Here is a 6,587-nt window from a genome sequence, read left to right as displayed (position 1 = left end):
CTCCTTACTGAAGTCCATTTGTCACCACTCAGGAGAGCCACACCTGGACGATGTGGAACGGTGACAGTTTTATCCGGATCTTCTATTTCGACTAGAGGTGTATGACTGCCGATGTCGATATCAAACGACACTTCATTCCTCGTTAATGTCAACGGAGACTTCACGTTCCCGTCAACCGAAGTCAGGTGTTTAACGGATCCAGTAGCAGCACTTACTACACTGACACATTCTTCACCGTCAGCGCTCTTGTTATCAGTGCTTCCGCCATCGTTTTTCGTGCAGGCCAAAGCCAATAGGCCCATAGCCTCCTGAATTAGTACCTTTTTATCCGTACAGCAGAACATACAAAACCAATGAGAGTTAGGCTTCGAGCATCTTTTGTAAGCCGTCAGACTTAGTCGTGTACACATCTTGTGGTACCACTTTTTACAATCGTCACACCGCATTCCCTCCTCAACGGGGAACAAACAATTTGGTTTCCCACATTTGTGAGTCTTACCAACCATTGTAATTCGATTTAAAAGGTTTAAAAACACAAAATTATCACAATGTGAACACAAGTGTTAGTCAAGGAGTAAAAAAAGGTACTCAGGACAAAATTTAGCAAAAAATTTCAAACTTTAACCGAAGTACTTTTAGATAAAGTCGACCAAGAATGCTTTTTAGTGCAATAAGTACCCAAAGCAAGTATAATCACAACAAGTACAAAAATCACTGCCCTTCTTGAAACGATATCTTTGTGGTGAGTAAGCATAATTCGGTTACTTTCTTTCTGACTTCATCTCAATGTACTGATAAGCTTCCAGTTTTTAAGAACCGTTCAATCGGACAGTTAAATGGAGTTAGTACCGATCTTAGTAACATCTAAACTCGATAAATGCCCGTTAAATGACAATGAAATGTGCGAGAAAAATCTTAAACGCAAGAATGTGCATTAGGACATGTTAATCTCCATAGGTTTGGAAGCGTACATATCTACTTATTGTAAGAACGCAAACGCATGCAACGACTAGATAAGTAAAACAAAACTTTCTCAAGGAAAAAATTCCCTAAAGATTATGGAAATAGTCCGCGTATATAAAAGGGCGGACTCACTGTATCCCGTGCTTCCCTTCAGATGCTGACATCTTCATGATCCAGTCGGTCACCAGGAGAAAGAGGAAGGGTGAGAGTAAGAAACCTTACCTGACACCGGTCTTTATTTCGAACGACTTTGTCAACTGTCGTCCATGCACGATTTTGCAGTGTAATCCATCATATGAATTCCTTATGATATTGACTATCTTCTGAGGCACGCCGTAGTGTAGAAGAAGCTTTCATAGTGTTGTCCTATTCACGCTATCAAATGCTTTCTCGTAGTCAATGAAGTTGATGTAGAGTAATGAATTCCATTCAATTGATTGTTCCACAATGATCCGTAGAGTTGCGATTTGGTCTGTACACAGTCTATCCTTACGGAATCCTGCCTGTTGGTTACGAAGTTGGGCGTCTACGCAGTCCTTCATCCTGTTTAACAATACCCTGTTGAAGACTTTTCCCGGTATTGAGAGAAAAGTGATGCCTTTGTAATTCTCACACTAGCTGAGATCGCCTTTCTTTGGTATTTTGATCAGGAGTCGTTCTTTCCAGTCTTTTGGTACTTGTTCCTCATCCCAAATCTTATTGAAGAGAATGTGGAGTATCCTCGCATTTACTGCTATATTTGCATGCAGTGCTTCTGCTGGGATGTTGTCTGGTCCTGCTGCTTTGCCACTCTTGATTTGCCTGATGACCATGCTGATTTCTTCAATTGTTATTGGGCCAACATCGATTGGGAGGTCCGTGAGTGCTGCTTCGATGTTGTGTGGGTTCAGTGGGGCTGGTCGGTTCAAGAGTTCTTTGAAGTGTTCTACCCACTTGTTTCGTTGTTCTTCAATGTTGGTGATTACCTTGCCTTCCTTGCTTTCCACTGGTCATTCAGGTTTGCGGTGATTTCCAGACAGTTTCTTTGTTATGTCATACAGTTGTCTCATGTTTCCTTCTCTTGCAGCCTTTTCCGCCGTCATTGCTAGATCTTCCACATATTTACGTTTGTCGGCTCTGATGCTCCTCTTCACTTGTTTGTTTAATTCTGTATATTCAGCTTGTGCCTTAACTTTCTCTGCTCTTGTTCGACTGGTATTGATTGCTGCTTTCTTGTTCCTTCTTTCCTGAGTCTTATCCAGTATATCAACAGTGATCCATTCCTTGTGATGGTGCTTCTTGTGACCCAGGACCTAATGACATGTTGAATTGATTGCCTCTTTGATCCCTTCCCAGTTGCTCTCAACAGTAGTTCCCTCTCCATTAAGTAGATCATGAAAGGCCTGGAACTTATTGCTGAGGACTATCTTGAATTTATTGAATTTGTCAGTATCCCGAAGAATGGACGTATTGAACTTTTGTGATATTGTCCGCCCCGTTGTCCAGTGCTTCTTGAGTTTCAATTTCATCTTGGCGACCAGCAAGTGATGATCTGATGCTATATCAGCTCCTCTCTTGGTTCTCACGTCCTCGATCGTCCTCCTGAACTTTTTGTTGCTGCAGATATGGTCTATTTGGTTTTGCGTGGTGTGATCCGGTGAAGTCCATGTGGTTTTGTGAATGCGTTTATGTGGGAATGTTGTGCCGCGTATGACCAGTTTATTGAAGGCACACAGGTTTACAAATCTCTCACCATTTTCGTTCCTTTCTCCCGGGTCATGTAAACACATGTCTTCATATCCGGTGTTATCCATTCCGACCTTGGCATTTAGGTCTCCTATCAGAATGGTCAAGTTCTTTGTTGAGCACTTCTTGACGATTGACTGCAGCCTAAAGTAGAATTGATCTTTAACGTCTTCGTTGTAGTCGTTGGATGACGTTCATTGTAATGCCCTCTTTCTTTGTTTTGAGGGAGGCTTTGGTGATCCTGGGTTCATGAGACTCTCATCCTATAAGTGCATTTTGTGCTTGTTTTGAAAGCATCAATTTAAGTCCTTGTGTATGTGGGGAATTTTCTTCATCATGGTCGGAGTATAACACAAGCTACCCTAAAGCTAGTCGTTTTTGTCCAGCTTGCGTCCAATGTGTTTAATCGATTCCAAGCACCTCCAGGTTGTGTCTTTTCATGTCTGCAGCAATTTGTATGACTCACCTGGTCTCCCACATTACACGAGCATTCCATGTACCTAAATAAATGGTTGTTCTGGTTGTCGAAAGGGGCGTTAGTCTCGTGGCTTCCGAAGGAGATCGGCTTTCACCATGAGACGTCATAACTCTTCTAAATGAAGACATTCGGATTCTCAGGGCATAGTTTAAGTGGTTTGAATAGTTCATCTGGTTAGTGTTTTTTTAGCAAGTTAGTTTTCTACGGGATGGGGTCGCTAACCCGATGCCCAACCGTCCTCCTTTATCCGGGCTTGGGACAGGCAGTAGTTCGGGGAGGGTCTTCGAGCGGAGTTACTAACTACGGGTAAAGACCAATAATTATAATCATAGCGGGTGGTTCATGTGGTTATTGAAGAGAGAGCTATATTAATATAACTTCAACATCTCAAATCAAATACGTCCAATGGTTTTGACGATATTATTCACCATCAAAGAAAGTTCGGAATATATAATTGCTAGAACTCTAGGAGTACTGTTTGACATATCTCTGTATCAGTCTAAACTACATGGAAAGTGGAAAGGCGCAAACGTCAGTTGAGTTAAAGACTTAGTAACCACTGCAGGACTAGCGCAATGCCACTGAGCTCCAGTCAAATAATCCACAGTTCGGCCACTGAATATCAAATAGTTCATCTGTCCTTATCAAGGTCAAGGACACCCAACGCGCATCAGCTTAATCGTACACCATGGTCATACTTTCGCTTGTACCTACCTTAACTAATATATTTCTATCACAACTTCTTTTGTGTTGTACGGCCCTCAGAGTATCCATAGTGCCTTGATGTGACGAAGTGGTAATCCACGTTTGGTGACGTCGACGGTAGTTGTTGGCCACACCCCTCCTGTCTAACTCGAGTAGACCCCCAATCATTCGACGGCGATCATTAACGTTGATGATCTACAGAAGCGACCTCTTGGTCTAATCAATAAAGTCGTCAAACTAATGGAAAAGATTATTTGAATTGTTATTCTAAATTATGTGGAGAGGGATAACCTTTTAGTCAAGCGACAACACGACTCTTGGAGAGGCCTATCATACTTGGTGAATCTTACTTTGGAGAAATATTGAACTGCAGTAAAATATAGTAATGTTCCAACTTAATCAGTGACATTAGAGTTTGGAAACCTATACACCGAATCTCACATATAATAAAATGAAAGGATCGACTAAGTTCACTGGTTGTATGGATGTGTAGGTGGTTATAAAAAGTTCATTCTAACAAGACTGTGATGATGCAAATAAATAACTGTGACAAATTATATCACCGCGCAATGTGTGGAGTTTCGTTACCTAAAGTTACGGGTTACAGAGATCTAGAAATTATAATGAGCAATTTCCATTAAACTAAGATTTATTGTACAGCTGACGCTGCCAAATATTTCAGGGTCTGATATGCTATTACTAAATCAATTTACTACGTGAGTGATGAAATTTTTAGAGTATTAAACCCGACTCTTGTGACGACACATTTAGAATATGGATTCAGGCAGCGTGCCGTTGTTTTGAGTGTGAGACGGATATTCTAGAACCAATTGTGCGTTGATAGACAACAATAGTGAAAAGTCTCGAAAACATATCTTATGAAGATAGATTGGAACGCATCAACCTGTTTCCGTTTTCCTAATAGAGGTTACGAGGTGATTTAATATTGGCCTAGTGTATACTGAATGATGATTTTGGTATTATTATGTTTTATCGCTGCCTGCCATCAATCATTAATTATTTAAAAGTATTTCCTAAGAAACATCAAAAACCAAGACCGAATCGTCTATGTCTGAAGTCCTGTTTCTCTATCAGAACACATAATATCAGCACCTCCTATTGATCCACTCAAAGTGCAATTGAACTTTCATTGTACTACAAATTTCAAGAATTAATATGGTCCGATCGACCTCCTATCGCTACTGATGGAGACTGAATTCATTTGTCCTAGGAGGTTGTGGTTGCTAGAACCAGATTTCATTATAGTGATGGATAAATCCCAACAAACGATTAATTCTGTAAGTCCACAACGGTGATACGAACACCATCTTTTTTGATTGACACACTCTGTTAGAAGGTTCTTGGGCAATAATTAGTACCAGATCACCATTGGGTACGCAGTGCTACGTATTCCTCACAACAAATAATCAACTGAGTTCATATACTTCTCGATATGTCGACTATCCTCCAAATATTTCTTCGAACTCCCTTGTTCCCTAAACTACTTTGAATGGTTTGCGATTCCTGACTATAATGGTGTTACGAAAAACAACGTTGCTAAGGTCCGAATATCCGTGGTGTCTCTCTCACGTTACTGGATGGTAGCTTGTCGTGCTGCAGTATGGCAAGCAATAAAGTTAGATTTCGATAATGATATTAGAGGACGATGATTAACAGAACTATGTGATATATTATCGAAATTTATCAAAGGGACTAATTGTTTTAAATAAAGTTAGAATTGAGACTTAGGGAAGCAAGATATTTGTCAGAATAAGTAAATAGATCGTTTGCGCAAATAATATGAGCAAGGAAAAGTCTGAGAGTAACTGAGTAGCAGAGCTGAAATAAGAGGGGTGTAGCAAGTACTGCCCCGTTACCCTTTGTTATGGCCTTTTGTGTGAACCTGGAAATTGGTGAGTAGTTGTAGCATTTCCTTTGTTTACTAACTTCTGATACAATATGCCCACATTTATAAGCTTATATAGATGATAGTCCTAATCTCAAAAACCACAGAGAACCAGAAAACGGTGATAAAAGAGGATTAGTTTTCAGACGGGCTATTAGCTAGTACGTCAAATTGGTTTCTGCTTTATGTTTTTGCCCAATATCGGTATTAAACAACGATTCCTGACTTTTTATAATTTGGTTTTATGTGGCTGAATGACTGAACAGGAACCAGAAATGTATTCCAACTTAGAATAATCAACAAAAAACCTTTTCGTTTCATTCGCATGGGCCATTTTTTTGATTACGAAAGCTCACGAAGAAAGTATGATACACGAAGAAACATTAATGCATTAGTCAGTCAGGTGGCAGAGTTTTTAGACAAATTGTGTAAACTATGAACGTATAACTTTGTGGATGTACGTTTAGTTTACAGTCAGGTCGTGGCGTTGGCTGTGTGCATTTATTTTGCTGTGGCAATTTTCGGCCATCATTTCATTGATGCCTCTTCAATCCTACCGCTTATGTCAACAATAGTCGATTCATCTAAATTAACATCAGCCAACAATAATAATTATAGTAGTAGCCTCAATAATCCTGCCAATGATACACATGTCACTAATAGTATATCATTTTCAAGAGTACTAACAAATATCCCAGTATTCACGGTTCTTTTTACTTTTTACGGCGGCTGGCTAAAAGTAGCTGAATCACTTGTTTCACCGTTAGGTTTCGACGATGATAACACTGAACTTATTTCGTTATTGGGAAG

Source organism: Schistosoma haematobium, chromosome 4 (genome assembly GCF_000699445.3).
Source record: "Schistosoma haematobium chromosome 4, whole genome shotgun sequence".
In the NCBI taxonomy this organism is placed as follows: Eukaryota; Metazoa; Platyhelminthes; class Trematoda; order Strigeidida; family Schistosomatidae; genus Schistosoma; species Schistosoma haematobium.
This window is presented reverse-complemented; position numbering follows the sequence as displayed.